Here is a 21,852-nt window from a genome sequence, read left to right on the forward strand (position 1 = left end):
GCTGTTAGTTCCATTCCATGGTGAATTCTGCGCTTTGTTCCACAAATGTTTTGCACCATGGCGGCTACTAGACGGGCTCTGAACCAATCGGTGACTGGGTTTTAGGAGCACTGAAGAGAAATACGCGCGTGCAATACAGAAGCGTAGAAGAGAATATTCGGTCCACCGCCAGCTCCAGGTTTTCAAGCTTTTTGAAAGTTCTTCAGTTTAGTTTGTTTCCCTGTCCTTCTGAAAAGTGCTATTCGGTGCTGTCAGAACAGATGATGGTGCCTTCGACGCACAAGTTTCTAGTTTCTGGTCTTTCCATGCGTTACCATTTTTCCCGGCAGCTTTGTAAATTACAATCGCGTACTAATCACGCGAGAACGGTTGTTTTCGACAGGTTTGCCCATTTTTCTCAAGTTGGCCACATTTTACCAAAACATCAGCGAATATCACTCGAAAGAAGTTGTGCATTGTTGAGAGCCATAAAAAAACTTCATGTCCCCGTAAAGCTCAACGAGCAACCATGAGAAACAAGACGTTGGCAAACCCTTTGCCAACCTGCGTAAATGGAGGCACCGGCGGGCGGGCTCCGGCTAAACGGCTTGAAAAGCAGAGTTGTTGGGCAAAAGAAAAAAAAATCGTCCTCAACTTGCCATGGTCAGAAAAACGCCACATGTTCCGCGTCGAAGACCAAGAGAGGCGCCAAAACATGGCCTCTGGGCACTAACAAATACGCCGCGCGGTCAGAGCCGCAGCCGCGCAGACGTCCCTGTCCTGGATTCGCTGTGCCTCGTCTGCCCCGTCGCGGGTCGCTCTCGCTGCCCGCGTCAACGCCGGTGGCGCCACTTGACGGATGGGCGAAAAACTACGCATTTGCGCAGTTCTTGGTTCCAGGTTTAGCCGAGTGACCGCTCTTTCTCAAATTTGTTTCGGTATGCATTAGCGTTGGAATATATGCCAAGCCCATACCTCTAGCAGGGAAGCGCACGGCTAAAATCACAGAAATGCCTGCGGATAGGACAAGGAGAACCACTGCACTACACAGCCCTTATTTCAAATGCTTGATTCCTTCAAACTGCACGGAAAACAAGGACGCAGAAAGAAAAGACGCACACAGCGCTGTAGTTTCTTTCTGCATCTTGTGTCTTTGGTTTCTGTGTACATGTCATTCGCGCTGTTTGAAGGAATGTTGGTTCACCTACTCGCTTGCACGTCTACCCTTGTAAGCTTCAAATGCTTGTGTCCATATCAGGCTTGGCGCACCCTGCACAGCTCGTTTTTCTCTTTTGAAACGGAATCCATTCGCTTATTAGTCTTTAACTACCTCTTTAGCGGTTTGAGACATGCACCCGCAGTCTGATTGCGCGCTTTTCGGGATCACACTATGTCTGCTACTCTCTGCACTCCACTGCTTTTTAAGATGAACCACATAAATAGCCGATAAAAGCTCTCCTAGAAACGAAAACACTACACGAACAGAACTTCTCGCACAGCCATACGCTCTGGCTGTTCAAGAGAAGGGTGCACTAATATCCGCACAGATGACCTTTCGGCTGGAAGTACTTAGTTGTTTGTATACAGCTCAGTGTTTCTTATAGCATGATTTGGATACTGCACGTGATGTAAGCAAACAGAAGGCTACAAAAACATTTTAGTAGCCATTTCAATATGAGTGAAAGAACTAGCGCCGGCTTCTTATCCGATATGATTGGCTTACTTTTGGCCAAAAACTCAGACCTGCGTATCCGGCTCATCACGGAAACACAGCTCTTTGAAGGCGAATAGTAACTAACAAGCTTTGCGCATGATGTGCTGGCTTGAATGGATACCCAAAAGGCTTTTTCAAATAAAATATTTTGCCAATAAGTCAGCGATAGAAATAACCCAAAGTGTCACTGATTTCCCGAGATCGTTCATATCCAAGAATTCTGGCAGAAGTGGTTATGAACAGGATGATTTAGGAGCACAATTTTTTCATATACTGCAATCTTTCACAGTTACAATCAAAATATCCGTAAGTCTCCCGTCGGAAGGCTTTCATTTTTTTGCTATTAACGTTTTTGCTATCGTCAAAAGCGTTCCCCATTGGTTTCCGATCGATGGGAGCTACAGAAGCAGTATAAAAGAATGATTTCGCTACATATTGAAAGAATATCAAATTTCCTTCAATATTTCGGTTCCAGTGCCTTACACTTTTCAAATATTCAAAATATTTGTCAAAGAATGTTGGACATGATATCGCAGCTTAGCTCAATAGCAATGGTAACTAAGACCTGCCCAAGAACTACACAGGCCTTAATTTTAAAAGCAGGGCTGGTTAATGAATGCCTTGTACACTATTCGTGAGGAGAGTGAAGCAGCATTCTATTGAGTGACTTCAGGCAAGTGATGGCATTTTAGTCTCAATAAGTCTCTCTCATCTGCTGAAGTCTGCGAGTAGTAAAAGAATATTCATCCGCTCTCCACGCTTGCGTCATATACGGAATTTTGCGGGCTGGCTTACATTGGATAATATTGTGGTTCAACGACGCTACGGTACTCAATGGTATAAATTTAAGGAGGGTAGGAGACTATCAGTTTGTGTAATTTGTCTTCTATGCGTGCAAGCTTTATTTAAGTACTTGACAGAAGCAGCAGAATACTTCAACTTCAATATTCTTCAACTTCAACTTCAAAGTATCAGCGCCGGAAATCATCAGAGCTTCGTGCCTCTCAACATTTCGTACTCGATGAAGCGTTTCTTCTTTAGCAGTGCTTTCCTTGCGCGGTTTACGCGCGAAACACGGCTTAATGGCAATATTTTGTTTACAATGCTCCGAAGCTCTTCGAGCATTATTCTAGTGAAATTTTCAAAACAGGCCATGGCAAATAAACAAGTTTTTATCCCGAGCTAAGGGCCATCACTGATTTTTGAGAGCTGTCTGATGCTGCTGCCTTCGGCTTCAACAGCATCGCTTTAAGCATTGTGCCTCCTTGGCTCTCATACGTTCTTGGAGTGCAAAATTCGTTGAATCAATGTCTTCCCCTTTCATTCTGCCAAGTTATCGCTTCATCCTTCCCGCTGCCGCTTGTTGCCGCCGACCTGACTTCTTTTTCAGCCGGAAACGGGTACGCTTTCTTGTGGTTGTCTAGCGCAATGCTAGCGGCAAGGAAGTCTCCGGTCTTGATAATTGGAGTTTCTGTGCCGTGGTGCTCACCTGCGATCCCTGTCTCTCGTGGATATTGATAGCCAGCGTAACTGGTCTCCCCTAAGGAAAGCAGCACGCTATGAAAAAAAAAATCCAACACGGCTTAGCCAGAGCTACAGGCACGACAAACCTAGCTTAGTTTCGCAGTTTTATTGTTTGTTATAGTGTTGAAGTGATCTTTCATACCGCACCAAGCTATGCGAGGAATAAAACCAGTAGCACTGGAGGAGTTTTGTAGGAGCTGCTGAGCGACAAAAATCATAGTGCACAAAATGATGCATGACACAGATACACAAGATTGTCTTCGATGTCATGCCTTTTTCTTTGTATGACTCCAGTATCAAGCGCTCAGTAAGTGAAATGTGCCTGTACTGCCTGGTGTCACGCTGAGTTCTGCTCTGAGCTCTCTACTTTTAGTATTGTGTATTAATGACTGTTTCCCATACAACAATTCGAATTCGATTGAAAGTTGATAGCACAAGCATTTTCCGCCAAATCGCTTGTATAGCAGACTGCCCGTAGTACTCACTGGTCGCGTCTTTTCAAGCGGTGTCAGACGTACCAGATGGCTGTTACCCTGTCGAAATGCAATCTCTTGCACTTGACGACCAACGAAAATTTTAAGCCTACCAATTTGACCCAATACCCTAAAAGTGACCCGATACACTAAAATTTATAGCAACTGTGTTCTCTCCCACTGCGTTTGCTGCGTGTTGGACTTGATATGTTATATTGAATGGAAGCCTGAAAGTTCATTTTTCTTTGAATATTATGGACGCTGTGCCATATTTTAAGTGATGCAACTTGCGCCCACGTTTGTGAACAATTATTGAAATGTTTTGTTGATTTTCGCTTCAAGTTTTGTGACACTTCGTCATAATTTCCGTTTTAGTATGCTGAGAAATAGCGCACATTACATAGGTAACCGACAGACTATACTTTTAACCTTTTTGATGTTCATGCTGGAATTATCGTTAGATCCATATTGAAAGAGAAACAGCGGAAACAATGGCCTAGGAAAAAGAATTCGGAACTCGCGGAACATTTTAATGAACATTTCATCAAATCTGTACCAAGAGAAAATAACCCAGTAAGTTTGGATATGGCTAGTCATAGTGTTCCTGAAAGTTTGTTTTTGCAGCCAACTAATGAATCAGAGGTCTACACAAAATTTATGCATTTGAATAACAGTGCAGCATTAGATGTAGACAATATCCAAGTAAAGCCTGTTAAATATGTTTTGGAGCATATTCTTCCTGTTCTAACTCATATCTATAACTTGGTCCTTGAAACGGGCATATTTCCAATTGCCATGAAGAAAGCTAGATTAACTGCAGTTCATAAAGGAGGCGATAAAAATTTGATTTCAAATTACAGGCCAATATCTGTCCTCCCAATATTTTCAAAGAGGCTAGAGAAATTAATCTATGATCGAGTAATTCTTTTTCTAGATAAGCATAATGTGCTAACCAATGCTCAACATGGATTTCGGAAAAATAGATCAATCGAGACAGCCTTATTGACTCTGAAAGAAAATATACTAGAAAATATAGAAAATAACAATTATACTTTAGGTTTATTTATTGACTTCACGAAAGCTTTTGATTGTCTTAATCATGATATACTACTGCATAAGCTTTCACTCTACGGAATTCGGGGCATACCACTGGAACTGTTTCGATCATATCTCAGTGGTAGAAAACAGTGCGTATGCGTCGATAGAGAACAGTCAAACTTTTTAACAGTTACTCATGGCGTACCACAAGGAAGTGTTTTGGGGCCTTTATTATTTAATTTATATATAAATGATATTGTTACACTGGACCAAACGGCGAAGTTCATAATATATGCAGATGACAGCACAGTGTTATTTTCTGGCCAAAGTGTACCCAAATTAGTATTAAAATGCAATGATGTGCTTGACAAGCTCTTGCTCTGGTCGCAGAGCAACAAGATAAATATTAATGCAGCAAAAACTAAAGCAATTATCTTCCGGGAAAAAAAACCACTTAAAATTCAACACGCAATTAGATATGCTGATAATGAGATTGAAATTGTGCATGAGCATAAAATTCTGGGAGTAGTTTTCTCAGCTAATCTTAGCTGGGATACGCAGGTTTATAACATCTGTAAAAAGCTCGCTGCGACAACAGGAGCACTGTCACGATGCCGCACGCTACTACCCTCAAAGGTTAAGCGACAAATTTATTATGCACTCTTCGAGTCTCATATTAATTATTGCAGTTTAATATGGGCAACCACTACGAAAGCAAATATCGCGATGATTCTGCGCCTCCAAAAGAAAGCCCTTCGTCACATCGCAAATGTACACTACTTATCCCCAACAAACATTCTCTTTCCATTATATCACATCATCAGCATTGACCACATGTACGACTTCCGGATGTTACGTTTGTTTTATTTTTCTAATAGCTCTTACAAGGCCTTTATTACAGAAACAGCGTCCTTAAAAACTAAACATACCTCAGCTAATACCCGCAGCAAGGATACTTGGTTTGTTCCTCATTTTAGGACTAATTATGAACTACAAACACTGCAACACAATCTTCCGCATGTACTTAACAAATATAAACATACCACAGATTTCAGATTCAAAAAATTGCGACGGTATTTTGTTGATATGTGATGTTTTTTTGTTTTTGTTTTTTTGCACTCATTATATATTTCTGATTCTCTAGATGCACTATGTTCTAAAATTTTTGATCATTTTATACAACTTGATGTGTGTACTTTGCTTTAATGTATGTATATTTCATTGTAAGTGTATTTCATTGTTTGTATTCAAATACTGTGTACTTTTGTTCTCCTTTTGTTGTATCTTGTTTATGTTTATTTCAATCACCTTAAATGTCTAAGCCACTGTATGTAACGGTTTTTCGGGCCCAGTCAAGCTGCGAAAGCAGCTTTTTGCCTGGAAATCCTTCCAGTTGTTCTGGAAAAATAAATTCAATTCAATTCAATAAGTGGACAACACAGGCGCTGTCTCTCAGCCAAAATTTCATTCAGAAGAAATCAACACATATGAATCGGACACGTCCCGCAATTTTAAGGCAATTAACTAAGGACTGAACCATCAGAGTTTTTGAAATGATCTGTGACACAACAGGAACTGCAAAGGAAACGAGCTTCTGTATCATAGAGTGAGGGAGGGCGTGCTGATACGCGTGCCTCTTTCTGATGATGCTGCGCCGGCGCGGTGGCTCAGTGGTTATGGTACTCGGCTGCTGACCCGAAAGGCGCGGGTTCGATTCCGGCCGCGGTGGTTGAATTTCTTTGGAGGAAAATTTCTAGACGCCCGTGTACTATACGTTGTCAGTGCACGTTAAAGAACCCCAGGTGGTCGAAATCTCCGCAGCCCTCCACTACGGAGTCTCTCATAGCCTGAGTCGCTTTGGGACATTAAACCCCATAAAAACCAAAAAATCTTTCTGATGAAGAAAGCTTTCACAATCTGTCTCGTGCGTTAGTTACGACGGCCGTATAGCACAACCGTTTCTTTAACTTTTGGCTTTCAATCTTTTTTATACACGTAGCGGATCCTCATCAGAAGAAAAACAAGCACGTTTATCAGCCGACCCTCCATGGCGCTGTGTGATGCCGAAGCACGTTTCCTGAGTCGCTCCTGATAATTTCCTGGTCGCTTCAAGCGGCTTCATGGTTGAATAGTTTGTTGATTGCATTTTGATAGCTGGACATGCGCCGCATTCTTAGGTTATGTATGTTGGTCGCTTCAGAATAAAATTTCATTTCCGAGACAGCGGCAGCGTTCTGTAGTTATCATTTCTCATCCTGCGTTCTTGTTCGGGTTTGTTTTTTTCTCTTCCAACTAAACGTCACCCAACTAGCTCACCCTTCAATGCTCATCTAGAAAATTATCCTGAGTTGGTTCTGTCCTTTCCCAATACCCTACATCAACGCCAGCGAGCTGTAGAAATAGAATTGCATTTTTTATTTGTAAATGGAAACCTTTAAAGAGCTTCAATTGGTACAATAATGCTTTTGACTTAGGTTAGGTTTCTAAATGTTACATGATACGGTCGACCAGGGCTAGAGGGAAACAGCAAAAAAAAATGGTTGCAGGAAAGTTGTACATGGCGGTGAAACTTCTTTTGTTGTTTTATGGTATTTAGTGACTATAAACTTTCCCATTTTATCCCACCTCATCGATCCAAGCTTCATATTCTGAAGAACACCCCGCAGGGGCTTCTGCTACATGCACATGTTGGTGAGTTGCGTCACCTCGGGTACCTGGGCATCCGTGGAGGCATCGCCGCGGGGATGATGATGGTGAGCAGTGCCTCACCACGGACTCGAGCACCCGCGCTCAGCCGTGCGTGGCGTCGCCGTATCCGGGGAAAAGAGAATCCTGGTGGTTCAGCCGATGCCGAGCGTCTGGAACTTTGAGGCCCCTCGGTGGAGGCAAAAACACCACTTTGGCTGGAGCTTCCCGTAGACGGCACCTCCGGCGTGGCGAGAGTTAACCTTGTGGGGCCAACTACTCTGATTTGCGTCAGATATAGTTATAGTTGGGACGTACAGCTGGTGTCTGCAGGACTTGCCTGCAAGGTCTTGTCCTGTCCCCTAGTTGGGCTTTGTGGTGGGTGTTTGGCACCATGACATAAAAACCCAATTTTTTTATTGGTGCCTTTTTTCCGAAAGGATCGCTCTCTAGGAGAGTTTGGAACGATGCAGATGGCTTTTTCCAAAACAGAAAAGTTTTCCCAAATAGCACGCCATCCATAGAAGAGTACGATATAAACAAGCACGAGTACTATACCTCTTTCTTGTATCAATGTGCTTGACTGAAGCGTTGGGCATAGGCTGTGACTTATTGCTCGAATTGTGCGACATCGTCCAGTACTCGAAATCGCAAACATTGCGTCCGATCTCTGAACAATGTCCAAGGCGTTATACCTGAAACTTGTTTTGGCCACATAACCGAAAAAGAAAGGTTCGAAGGGCTGAGCGACAAAGACGGCATAGATGTTTGCCGATTAAGTTCCGGAATGAAAACATGGAAATAGACAGAAAATACTCTATGCTCACCTCCAACGCCAGCACACTTCCCGACCTAATCGAAGTAGGATATCTGCAAGTTAATGTAATACCAACCATACCCAACCCTCGCAGATGTTTTAGTTGTCAAAGGTTCGCCCGTGGCTCACAAAGTTGCTGAGGTCGCAAAAATTGCTCAAAATGCGCTTCTAAGGATCACTATTCTTATTAATGGGACCCTGCCTCGCGCTTCGCAAACCGCGAACAAGACCATACTGCATACTCCAGGGCTTGTCCATACTGGAAGAAAGTAGAAGAGATAATCACCATAGAGAGCAAGGAAACATTTCAATGAAGGAAGCGAGAAAGCGTTTTGAGCTCACCAACACATTCTCTTTCACAGCAAAAATCTCTGCCTCTCCCGTAACCGAGAGTAGAGTAAGCATGAAATGTTTACGGGCCTAATGTCATCTCGGTGGACACCCGAACCGCACCGTACAGGAAGGGAGGAACGCCACCACCCGTTCAGCGCGATGCCTTACCATTTGGTTTTTTGAGGAAAGGAAATGGCGCAGTAATTCTCTGCCATCTCGGTGGACACCCGAACCGCACCGTAAAGCAAGGGAGGAACGCCACCACCCGTTCGGCGCGATGCCTTGCCCTTTGAACGCAGCGCTTCTCCCCCGGGCCCCTGTGCACCTGCGCAGCTTTGCTTCGATGCGCGAAGCCCCTAAGAGATCACGTACGACAACGAAGTGTACGTGGCATTTATGTGCTTTTTGCAGGCGTTATTAGAAATCGGAAATTATAATTCCGTGCATTATCAAACGCACAGCGCGACTGATATCTTGATAAAATTGAGAAGGCACTGGCAGCAGTTATTTTTTGTGACTCGTTTGGAGACCAACCGTTGCTTGCATGCCGGTCGCGTAGGAGGGCTTAGAGAGTCTCGTTAAATCTCGTTAAGTCTCGTACGGTGCCCGGATGTTCTCGTTTCAGAGCCCGGATGACTGGAATTCAGTGCCCGGATGATTCGATTTCAGTGCCCGGATGACTCGATTTCAGTGCCCGGATGACTCCATTTCAGTGCCCGGATGACTCGATTTCAGTGCCCGGATGATTCGATTTCAGTGCCCGGATGACTCGATTTCAGTGCCCGGATGAGTGGATTTCAGTGCCCGGATGAGTGGATTTCAGTGCCCGGATGATGGCTCTCGGTCTCGGCGTGACGTCACCACACTGCCGACAACGGGGGCTAAAAGCATTTCATGCTTAAAAACAACTTCGGTGATGTGGTGCACTGGGACGGAGCACCACACAGCACTCCGGCGCCTGCCGAGGCCACTCAAACCGAACCTATGGCAGGGTCATCCACGCCCCAGGCGAGGTCAGTGAAAACGGCCCTGTCATCTCCCGAGAAGGTCGGCCGTCCCTCAAGGCAGCGGACAAGCAGGCTACTTCCCTTCGTTGGAGACCTGAAACGCGCGCACCCGCGGTTTTGATCGCGGGCTTCGAGCACCTTGTCCGATGTGATGGATGTAACCCCTAGCACGCCCGTCCCGCTCTGGCGGCAGAGCTTACTCGAGCCTCGCAGCAAAGGAAGGGCTTGAGTAAAGGGACCTGCTAAGCCAGGAACTTAAGTTCTTGGTCGGCCTTGAAAAAAGAAGAAAAACAGCTAAAATGAAATGCTTAATCCAGGGAACTGTTGAGGACTGATGAAAAGCTACAATGACTTAACCGATTTTTTAAATTTACTTTCCCTGGTCGTTTTTTGTTTTGAGGAGATTACTTTAGGAGTGCTACACATGATGGTATTGTTATTTAGAGTCATATAACAGTCGCGATGTAAAACTGCCGAATAAATATTAACCTGTTGCAGTCACTGTTTTTCATTTTTAAGCCATCACAGTATGTTCAATCTATCTTGAGACACAGATAACAGTAACACTTGAGGACATGGAAGCTCTTTTAAAACAAAAACGAAATCCTTATCTTCTGGTCGGATATTTCAATGCCCAGTCGTCCTTTTCTGAAAGTGAACAAACTGACACCATACGTCGCATTTTAGGAAATTTTAGGAATTTTAGGAAGGAGCGGTAAAAGAAACCATGCTCGAACGACCATGAAGAAAGCATTTCCAACAACTTTATGAGCACGTTTCTCAGCACCCTAGGTTACACCTGGGGGAAAAAGCACTTGTGTGTAAATTCCAACGTTTTACAATTCAAAAGGAAGCAGAGCTTCAGAAGTAATCATGAATATATTAAATCACTTTAGTTCCTCCCCTCAGTAGAAACACAGAAACCTTGCGTTTGGTGCATGAAGGCCTTAGTTGCTTCTGTGCCATTGATCCCTAGAAAACAACAACAGTATCCCAAACAGAAGCTAAATTGGAAAGCACCGGCTCCATGGACAAATTGGGTTCCGGAGATGGTGAAAAATTGACCCTGGTAATTTTAAACTTGATTATTGTCACAGTTCATGACATTTTTCAACCTGGCATTTGCCCCCGTGGTGGCTCAGTGGGTATGGCGCTAGGTTGCTAACCGGAAAGACGCGGATTCGATGCCAGCCGTGGTGGTCGAATTTCTATCAAGGCGAAATTCTAGTTTTGAAAGCCCCAAGAGCCGCTGCTGGAATTTCCATAATTTTGTGTTTTGTTATTGAGAGCAATAAAGTTTAGCAGCCAACTTTCCTATAAGCAGACCTCCATTTTGAAACATTATTTTGTTATAGGGTAGCATGATCACCCCGATGTTAGAAAAACAAGCCACTGCGGTCCTCCGCCCGTTTTTAGCATATGATTGAGCGTTGCAAAGTGGAGATGTATCCCCCCTTTCACTTTCAGAGGGCAGCTCGAGGGAGGGGAAGATGGGAGCGGGAAGGCAACGAGTGGATGGGAGAAATTGGGTGGCGTCGTCTTCACGAAGTTTAATCCGCGCACTCTGGATCGCGTGATTTCCGAGCTCAGAAAATTGCAAAAATAGAAGATATACCTACTAGGTGCCCATTAAAAACTGGCAAACATAGCACTGGCAAAAGTGAGCGAGAGCATTATAACCAACCCTTTGAAAGCGAAAGTAAGGAACAAACCAAATAATACGAAGGTGTACAGCCGTTTAGCTGACAGGTTTAAAAAAATTTACAGAATTGCACTTACGTCTGCTTAAGAGTAGAATTGCGAAAGACATAACCTCTCCTCTCTTTCTGTATCCAATTTTATTGTTTATTATTTTCCTTTTTTTTCGCTGCTTAGTGCTTTTTTCCTTTTTCTAGTTTCATTCCTTCATTTCTTTGCATTTTATTTGAATATTTTCTTGCTTTTATTCTTCATTTTTAATTTTATTTCATAAATGTTGCTTATTAAATGTTGGTTATTAAACTTTTACATTTTATTTTGTTTAGTATAAAGTTATGATTGACAGTTCGTGCGGACAGTTTCCGTACACAAACTTTCGTCTGCAACTTCCGTGCGCAATTATGAGCTAAGAAAGGCTTACTTCTTAGAACACTCCCTCGAGAACTCAGTGTAACGCCAGCTCACATTCGATACAGTGGCCTATTTTTTGTAACATTTTTTTAGAAGATACAGTAACTTTGCTTCAGGCGTTCCTTAGTATTGTAATGTTACATATCTTAGCCAGGAATCAAATGAATTTTTTAAAATTACTACATGTAGTCGATGGAATAGGAACCCTTTGCTTCTACTGTGTGAAGTACGTAGTGAAATTTGTTTTTTTTTTCTGAGAACTCTTGGTGCGGTTTTCACAAAAACGCAGCGGTTGTTGAGTTAAACATTATTGTTACGTCGGTAACCCTGATTTCTAACTGGAGTTGAATTGAGGTCATCATCATCATCATTATCAGCCTGACTACACCTTGTAAAGGACAAAGACCTTTCCCATGTCTCTCCAATTAATCCTGTCCGTTGCCAGCTGCGGCCACCGTATTCTCGCAAATATCTTAATCTCATTCGCCCACCCAACTTTCTCCCGGCCACTGCTACGCTTGCCTTCTCTTGAAATCCAGTACGTTACCCTTAAGCACCAGCAGTTATGCCGTCCTAGTGGTTCTGTCCCATAGGTGAGGACTGGTAAGGTGAAGCTGTTGTGTACTTTTCTCTTGAGGGATATTGGTAAGTTATTATTCGTGATCTGAGAGAACCAGACATATCTGCTCCGCCCTATTCTTATTCTTCTTGTTATTTTGCCTCTCATTATGCGAATCAGTGGTCACTGCCTTCCCTAAGTAAGCGTATTTCCTTGCCATTTCCAACACCTCGCTACCGATTGTGAAGTGCAAGTGGTGGTGGTGGTGAAAAACATTTATAATACAATAAATATTTACAGAGAGGTGATTGGGGTAGGCCCTATTGGCCCTTTCCCCTAACAATACTAGGTGGAGCCCCTATTCCGGGGCCCCATTGGCAAGCAACGCCGCCCGCGTCCGGTGAACCAAGGCCTTTTGGGTCTTTAGGTCCTGACAGCCGAGCAGGGCCGCCTCCCAGTCCTCTCTGGTGGGGTTGGGGTTGGGGGGGATAGATGGGTTTGACTGACACGCCCAAACCATGTGGAAGGTGTCAGCCACCTCCCCACAGAACTGGCACGCGCCATCAAAGGATGTATTGAAAGTGCAAGTGCAAGTGTTTGCAAGTGTTGAACATTATGTTGGTTTTCTGAATGTCAAATTTTGCCCTACCGGTCTGATCATCTTCTCAAACTCACTGATCATGCATTGCAGCTCATCTCCTAATTGACTTATCAAATCAATATCATTAGCGGATCACAAATTACTGAGGTATTCGCCACTAACTGTAATCAAAAATGGTTGTTAATGCACCCGTCAGAACACCACCGGTAAAAAGGCGGTGAATACGATTGGTGGCATCGTGTCTACCTGCCTAATACCGCTCCTTATCCAGAATTTATTACTGACATTGAAAAAAACTATTATAGTTTTGCATTTATAAATATATCTCCAAGTATTTTCACCTAAGACTTTTCTACACCATGATTGCGCAATGCCCCTATGTCTGCTGAGGTTTGGACAGAGTGAAATATTTTTTCGAAATCAATGAAGTATATATACATATGGCGGTGGGGTGTAATCTGCGTATTTATCAATCACCTGCCTTATGATCTGAATACGGTCTACTGTACTGTATCTTTCACGAAAGATCTCCTGATTATTTAGTTAATTGAATTCTGAGGTTGACCTGAGTATATTAGCGATTACCTTATTAAATACCCTTTTGCCAAACTAACGGTAAGCTAACTGCAGTGTAACTTTTCAGGTCCTTGAAGTCTTCTTATGAATTAAGATAACGTTACCGTTTTCCCAAGCGCTTTCCCGGAACAGCATGACGGCAGATTGCGAACAAAGCTCAGTGGATGGCCAGCGCTCTTGATAGTCGAAACTTCGCACTGGTACACAAGACCATTGTTGTCTCCTGTAGGACCGGCAGTTTAAGTGCCGCAACGCTAGGGAATCCCCGCATTAATTTTCCTCGGAAGACGCTCCGAGACCAGCACGCTTGACAACCACCGTCGAAACGGCGGATCAACAAAAACGCGTGTTGCAATCTCTCTTTATGCGCGGTTTTTCGTCCGGTGTTGTTCGTACCCTTGAGTAGAGCAGCGATAACAACACATGCCTTACACGGGAAATGCCTGGTTAGAGAAGTAATAAAGGACATGAAGAGGATACTACATGTTTTTATCGTAGCGGAAAATAAATTTAAAGGAGTAAATAAGCTATTCATTCGACGCCTCTCCATAAATTAGAAAAAAAAAAAAATAGAAAGTGCGCAAACGCAGTGAGTAACGCGAGAGTTAGGTGGAAGCCAAAAACGTTTTCTGGTTCTCGCTCTTATCATTTCCAGGCAGTTCAAGAACGTAAAACTAGCACAACATCCGATACATTTAAGCTGATAACGAAGGGATCGTGATAATAGCTGTGCTGTGAAAAGGAAAGAGATAAGATATCAATCGGGGCGCATTGGCATCCGCAGAGGGGATTTCGTAAAGCGCCGAGTGGCAGCGAGCGTAGGGCGGAAATCTATGGCTGTCTCTGGTACGCGGTACACACTCGTCGGTTTTTCGGAGGCTCTGGACTGGAGGCCTGTACGCTTCGCTGAGCAAGCTCCATCTAGCATAATATGCGGGGCCTGCGGACTCGTACGGCCTGTGACCGCCCATTTTCCCTGCCAGCACGTTCTGTGCGAGTTCTGTTACGAGCTGTCCAACCTGGGCGACCATGCACGCGTCTGTCCCCTTGACTGCCTGCAGTGCCGGGAGGAAGAAGTCGACATTCAAGAGATTGCTGCCAACGAGCTGCTCAAAAGTCAGGTAAGCAAGGGCGAAGCTTTCAAATTTTAACTCAGGCTTGGCTTTCAAAGCATAGTAAAACGTTGTAGAGAGGTCCCAAAGGTATTACAGTGCCTAATGTTTGAATAATTAAAAAAATAATGCTCATTGATTGCCTCTCATGAACGAAGCAAATGCGGCAGACTTCGCCTCGAGGCTGTCAACACTACTAAATTGGTTTCAATTGGCTAGAACAATCCGTCTTTTTTTAAAGGCTTGGTTACTTCTATCGGGTGGGAAGCTAGGCATATCAAAGCTGGGTGGACGCTTTTATCCAGCAAATATTCATGAGTGATGAGTGCATTGCTAGCCTAAGCTTTCTCAAGGAGTAAAGCTATGAAAATAGAAGATGTCTAAGGTGACAAATCCGCAGAAATGATTCGGCTGACACCGTTTGCGACAATGTACCGCCACGAGCAGCCTTAAAGCAAACGCTTGAATGCGTTGCTTGGGCTGATATTATCCCCGCTGAGCGTTGGCCACTAGGTCCAGGATCATGGCGTATTTTTGTGTTTGCCGCAGTTGTTGATAGCTGGTAGCTTGCAGGCACCCTAAAATGGCCTCGGTCCAACGGAGAAACACTCAGCGGTGATAATGTCAGTCGATGATCCACGTCCAAGCGTTCGTCCAGCAGCCGCCCAGCAAGCACGTCCAGTAGCCTTCCAAGGTTTTAACAGTACCACGCGAACGTAAACGTTTTGCTCGATGAATGCTATAAAAGGGAACGTGCCGGCAAATTCGGCGGAGCTGCTGCATGCGCACAAGGCACACCACAGAGCAACTATCGTCCACTAGCTCTTTCCAAAGCAAAGCGAAGGCTCCCGGATAGTTAGTTGCTATTGCAGTGCTTATCGTTCCTGTCCCCTACGTTCGAAGAGGGCAAGTGAAACTGGAAGATGTCATCAGGCTCAGTATTCCACGATCGAGTCTCAGCAATGTTTTTTTTTTTGGCTTTTCAGAACCTGACAAGCATTATCATGCATGTGTTGGAAAAACTAAGCGGAGCAAAAGAATCCTACCTGTTCATATGGGTGATCGCAAGCTGATTATCTTCGAGCCTCTTTTTTCTCTCTATTGTCAACAAGGCTCAGCATCATTAGCCTGACCACGGCCACTGCAGGGCGAAGGCCTCTCCCATATCCCTCTAATTAAACTTTTTAAGGAAAAAGGCAGTCAAAAGACGGAACATGGCGAAGAGACGAGGCACACACACGACTGGACTATCCACTGCACTTTATTGAAGGACACAGTCGCACAGGAAAAGGTGGCACAGCATGCGCAGCTTAGTCATCAAAAATCTGCGTTCTAGAGATATGCCTTGCTCCAGCGCCGTTGAGAAGAGAAGCTTAGTTCCTCCTTCATAAGGGAGATAGGATTGCTGATGCAATCATCTCCTTGCATACTAATGAGGAACGCCTCGAGGATTTCGCGCTCGACTTTTCCCTTAACTCTGCCAACAGTGCTGAGATCAGAAAGCACCGGGTAGCAAGCGCGTTCCCGGCAATGTCGACGCAAGTTAGCACCGACCGTAAGAAACAGAGTTGCGGTGCTCTTTCAGTCTTTCATTAATACACCAGCTTTTTTGGCCTAGGTACGCTTTTTCCTAGGTCGACCCGCCGGCGTGGCTCAGTGGTTATGGCGCTCGGCTCCTGGAATGAAAGACGCGGGTTTCATTCCGGCCGCGGCGGCTGAATTTTGGTGGAGGCGAAATTGTAGAGGCCCGTGTACTGTGCGATGTCAGTGCACGTTAAAGAACCCCAGGTGGTCGAAATTTCCGGAGCCCTTCACTATGGCGTCCCTCATAGCCTGAGTTGCTTTTGGACGTTAAACCCAAATAAACCTAAAGCTAAACTTTTTCGCAGGTCAGGAGAATCCTTTATATATGCCACACCTGGGGCACAAGTAACGTAGCGGTTTTCATACTGCGTCGAACAGACCGGATGATAAGTGCTGCCCCGTGCAACATATGAGCACAGGCGTGAAAGCATGCAGGGAGCGGAAAACACAACATTGTCGCTCTGCCTTCCAGCGACGTTTTTGATGGTGTAGGATATTTTATGCACGTAAGGCATCACTTCAGTTTTCCTTTTTTAAACTGTCTTTGGGTGAACCCTTTTAATGTCTCCAACCTAAATCTTTTGCAACACCGTTGCTGCCACAGCCATCGAAAGTTGATTCGGAAACCGGCGGCCACCAAGCGATCAAACTATTTTACAGTGCATTACGGAAGCAGTTCGTAGCTGTCCTTATCTTGACAATCTTTTAATGAGCCAATGAATAGGGTAATAAGGACTTCTCAGTTCTAGACGTGAGGCACCAGCCAATAGCGTCATCGTCCCGAAATGTTATTTGAAGTTCTAAACATCTAATCGAATGGTTAGTGGGTAGTTCATATGTAAAACAAACGGCACTCGAGTATGCTTTAAAAGCTGTCAAAATCTGGTTTACAACCACTTGCAATGAGTTACTCGATGAAAGATTCAAAAGAATCAGGAAACAACGCATCCAAAAATTCTGCCCACACGTTTGTCAAAAAAACACCTTGCAATCTGTTGTCCAACTCTGATAAAAATATCTGGCACAATACTGGCGCTACGCTTATCCAGATGCAGATTATTTTTTTTCTGAACGTACACAGCATCCTTAAAATCAAGAGCGGTGGGCGAAAGACAGATTGTTAACAGCTCATGTACCTGTATTCGGTCTTTTGACTGTTTTTTTATGAATACGTACCAAATGCCCAAGATTTCAACTCTACTGCAGTTAAACCTGTTCTGCCAGCTGCGGCAACCGCATCCCTTCAAATTTTTTTAATATCATCTGTCCAGCTCACTTTCTGTCTCCTCCTGTTGCGCTTGGCTTCTCTTGGAATCCACTCCGTTACCCTTAAGACCCAGCGGTTATCTTCCCTTCGCATTGCGTGCCCTGCTCGTGCCCATTTCTCCTTGAGTTCGACTAGGATGTGATTAACCCACGCATAACGAGCCTCGTAACTGTTCATTAAAACAAGAAGTGATGCGGTGATTCCGAGATAACTTAATGAAACTCTGAGCATGCGGCTGGCAGTTGGTGCCACGAGGCTTGTCCTTAACATTGCTGACGCTCATGCCAAATAATTAGGTAAAATAAAAAGCGAAAATTTGCCTCCGATTAACTTTAGGGGCAGTCAAGCTGATGACGGTCGAAGTGGCCTGTGGTTTGTGCGCGTGCGATATATCTCCTCGAGAGTGCCATTTGGTTCCGTCACAGGCCGCTGATCTAGCGAAAGGAGGACACTCGCTTGACATTGTTACCAAAACGAAAGGGTGTACATCATGTGTAGTCAGGCTTGACCTGTTTGGCAATTGGCAGCTTACCTGAGAAAATAGTGCTGGTTGTTGGTTAGTCAAATATGCATGGTTGGGACTGTCAAATAAAAGCGGATGTAGCCGTTTAAAGCGAGCTATGTTCTTGAGGAACCCAGAGGCAAAGCAGGGTTTGGTCTGAAGTCGTCGAGAACCCGGTCTCCATGGTGTCAACGCAGTGAATAACATTCTCTGTAACATGCGCACTAGATGGTATCTAGTGTTCCAACGCCGGCGAAAAAAAAAATCAAGGGTGCACTTTGTTCACCAAAAGTGCGGTGTGGCGAAAGCCTTTAGCGCGGTGTTGCTGCTTGTGTCACTGACGTGTGGTTAAGATGTTAATTAAATACGCAATTGTTTGTGAATCTTAAATGCTTGAGACACTGGAGGGTGTTTGGGAAGGATCCGTCTGATTCGACGCTTTTCTGCAAAGGTGGTGGTGAAAACTTTATTTCAAAAAACGGGGGAGTTTGGGACACACAGGTCAGTGGGCCCCCGCGAGGCCCCACTGCACTCAAGTGTTCATGTCCCGGAGGCTCATGACGCTGGCAGCCCGGCGATGGCTTGCTTGGCCGGGTCCTCAGAATGCAGTACGGTCTCCCAAGCCTCCCAAGTGATAAGGTGCTCCAGGCCTCGCAGGGGAGGATCCGCGTGGCAGAGGAAAAGAATATGGTCGAGAGTGGCTTTGGGCTGGTCCAGAGGGTACAGAAGGGGTTTGTGTGGAATTCGTGATATCGCGAGTGTATACGATGTCTGTTAGAAAAGTATCCGACCTTTGGCCGAAGAAAACAGACCGACAAAACTGGAGCGTTGGAAACCTAATCATCTTCAAAAAAGTCTCCTTGGGACTCCACGAACTTCTCCCAGCGGTGCTGCCATTGTTGGAAGTATTCCAAAAAGGCCCCTTTCGGAATGGAGTTTAGCTCAGCTGTCGTTGCAGCCATAATGTCCTCTCTTGTCTGAAACGCGCTCCTTTCAATGGCCTCTGTTTTTGGGAAATAGCCAGAAGTCGCAGGGGGCCATATCAGGAGAGTAAGGAGTCTGTTGAAGTACAGGAGTCTGGTTTTTCGCCAAAAAAAGCCTGAATCAAGTGCGAGGAATGTGCAGGAGCATTGTCGTGATGGATGCGCCAATTTCTTGTTGACCTCAACTCCGGTCTCTTGCCCTGCACAGCGTGACGTAGGCGGCGGAGGACGTCCCTCTAGTACTCTTTGGTCATTGTTTGACCCTGTGGGGTGCGTACTCGTGGTGTGCCACACAGCAAGAGTCAAAGAAAACAGTCAGCATCACTTTGACGGTGCTGCTCATTTGGCAGGCCTTCTTTGGTCTTGGTGACGTGGAATGCTTCCACTGTGACGACTGGGATTTGGTTTGCGGGTCGTACCCGTACACCCAAGACTCGTCACCATTGATTATGGTGTTGATGAAGTCGGGGTCACTGTTTCTGGAATCCAGCATGTCCTTTTAGACTTCATCACGAAGCTGCTTTTGCTCCACCGTTAAAGCTTAGGCACGGATTTCTCCGCAACTCTCTCCATGGCCAAATCGTCGGTGATAATGGAATGGGCAGAAAAATTGCTGATGTCCACCTCTTCCGCAATTTGTCGCATAGTCACACGATGGTCCCACATCACCACAGCGTTCAATTCGGCAACGACCTAATCATTTCGGCATGTTGATGGCCGACCGGAGCGTGGCTCGATCTCCACCGATGTACGGCCGTCTTTAAACCAGTTGTACCAATGCTTACTCTGTGTGCTCCTCATAGCATCATCACCGAAAGCCGTCTGAATATTCCGAATGGTTTCCACTTGGGTGTCGCCCAGTTTCTGGGAAGATTTGATGTAGTAGCGCTGCTCCTGTCTCTCCACCATTTTCCTTTCAATAAAAAACCGACGAGAGCACTGCACACTGCCTCACTCAAACGCTGCTTCCCAGCGACTGACGCTATCGACAGGCGGGAAAAAATTCGTGCATGCGCACGAAGGTTCAAGGTCAACTGATGCAAGCGCGCTTGTTTCATATCCATCAGGTGTTCGAAAAAAAAATAAAGCTGGATACTTTACTAACAGACCTCGTATAAGGGCAGGGTAAAGTGCGTTTTTGGAGCCACCTACAAAGTGTCTGATGATAATTGTCGAGGGAGGGATGGGGTGAAGGGTAGAGCCGACACTTAGTTTTGCAGGCCTGCGTCATTTTACTGCAAGAGTGCATGCGCTCCCGCGAGAACCATAAACCGGAGGCTACCGGTGCCCGGTTGTGTGAACCTGGGGCTAAACCGTTGGCGGCTTCCGAGATTCCCGGTTTCTGCAAACACTCTCCAGAGTCCTAGACAAGGAGGACTACATATGCGTTGGGAAGAAGTAGCGTAACCATTAGTACGCTCGGTTGCGGAACGGAAGAATGGTGGCTCGAATCCAGTCTGACTAGAAAAAGGATGACACCTCTGCTGATATCCTTCTGCTGACAACCTTCAGTCGACAGCGATGAGCCCGGTACCTAGCGTTCAGCGCATGCGCATTCGTTACCTCTGTGGCACTGCGTATGCCTGACTAAATGAGTAGCTTTCAAGCAGAACGTGTTCCTCGAGAGTGATTAGTTTGCGAGGGTAGCAACAGCACATGCGAAATGCTAGGTGTGCTCAAGCGGTTGGTCTCTCACAGTGGACTGTGGATGCGCATTTGGCGAACCAAAAGTCCCTTGTAATTCATTGCACGTTGGCTCACGATTCTACCTTCGAAAACCAAGAAAACAAAGTTTGTTTCACCGGATTAAATGGCGGGCGCTACATATATTTACAAGTAAAGAGAACGAGATGCATCTGCTTAATCAGGGCAGTCATAGCAGACAATAGGTTTCATTGCTCGGCAGCTTGCTTTATAAGTTACTTTCTATGTGCCCCATGCTGAACTGCGCCCGCAATATTTTGGGTCTTTTAATGTATTTATCCCGACTATACATTCCAAATGTGTGCTGAGTGGTTCTTGACCACCTCAAAGTAGACAAGACGAAGCGTGTCTGAAAACAACGTGCATTACTTTAACTTACCTCTTGTAATCAAGTGGTTAGGCTGTCGTTATCCTTTGCGTTTTCATTTTCTTCGTACTCATGCCTAGAAAGAACCTTCAGTTGGTAATGTGCGCCTAACTAGGTCTATTGTCTTCCCTGGCTTCTCTTGCTTTCCTGTTTAACTATGCAGCAACTGCTTTTTACTCTAGTGTTACGCAACCCGAACGCAATTACACTTAGTCGGATTGGTCGTGTGCCTTTGTATTTAGCGGCAGTGGTGGCCATGGAACCGCCTCAAAGAAGCACTCTTGTCTCGAGGCCGCCAGTAGGCTATGTTGCCTTCGTGAGCAGCCGTCCTGGCCTCCCGTCAATTTTCTCTCTATCCCGTTATGCTTCACTTCCACGCGGTGACCAAATATTCATTTTCGGTGGAGAAGTCAGGAATTTTGATATAGTGGCGTGAAAACTTTTGACTCCGTTTTTTATCGGACATGAACCTCGCCTTCTGGCAATTTTCAGTCTAAACTGTGCCCTGAAAACTATAAACTGGCGTCGCGCTGTAGTTAGGAAATGAGGTTAGGTATGTGCGGCGTGTCATCATACGTAATTTTTACAATGAAACCTGCACGTCTCGCCGTCTGTTACAGACACCGCTAGCGTAGCCATTCTAGTTTGTCGTGGCCGAAAGTTCCATGTGGGTTTGTAGGCTGGTACGAATCGAAAGAGATAGAAGACTTTCAGGTGGCATCCTTGACAAGGTAACACAAGATGAACGCACAGGAGAGGGGGAGCTTCAGTCTGTAGGCAATTAGTGTGAGGCTGCCAATCGACCTTTGTTCCTTTTTTTTAAGAATGCTATTAGGTGACCTTCTGCCAAAAAGGCCATATCAGAGGGAATAAACTCTCTACAGGTTATGCCGCCGCGGTGGCTCAGCGGTTATGGTG

The sequence above is a fragment of the Amblyomma mixtum genome, chromosome 9 (assembly GCF_055824585.1).
Source record: "Amblyomma mixtum isolate Tamu chromosome 9, ASM5582458v1, whole genome shotgun sequence".
NCBI lineage: Eukaryota > Metazoa > Arthropoda > Arachnida > Ixodida > Ixodidae > Amblyomma > Amblyomma mixtum.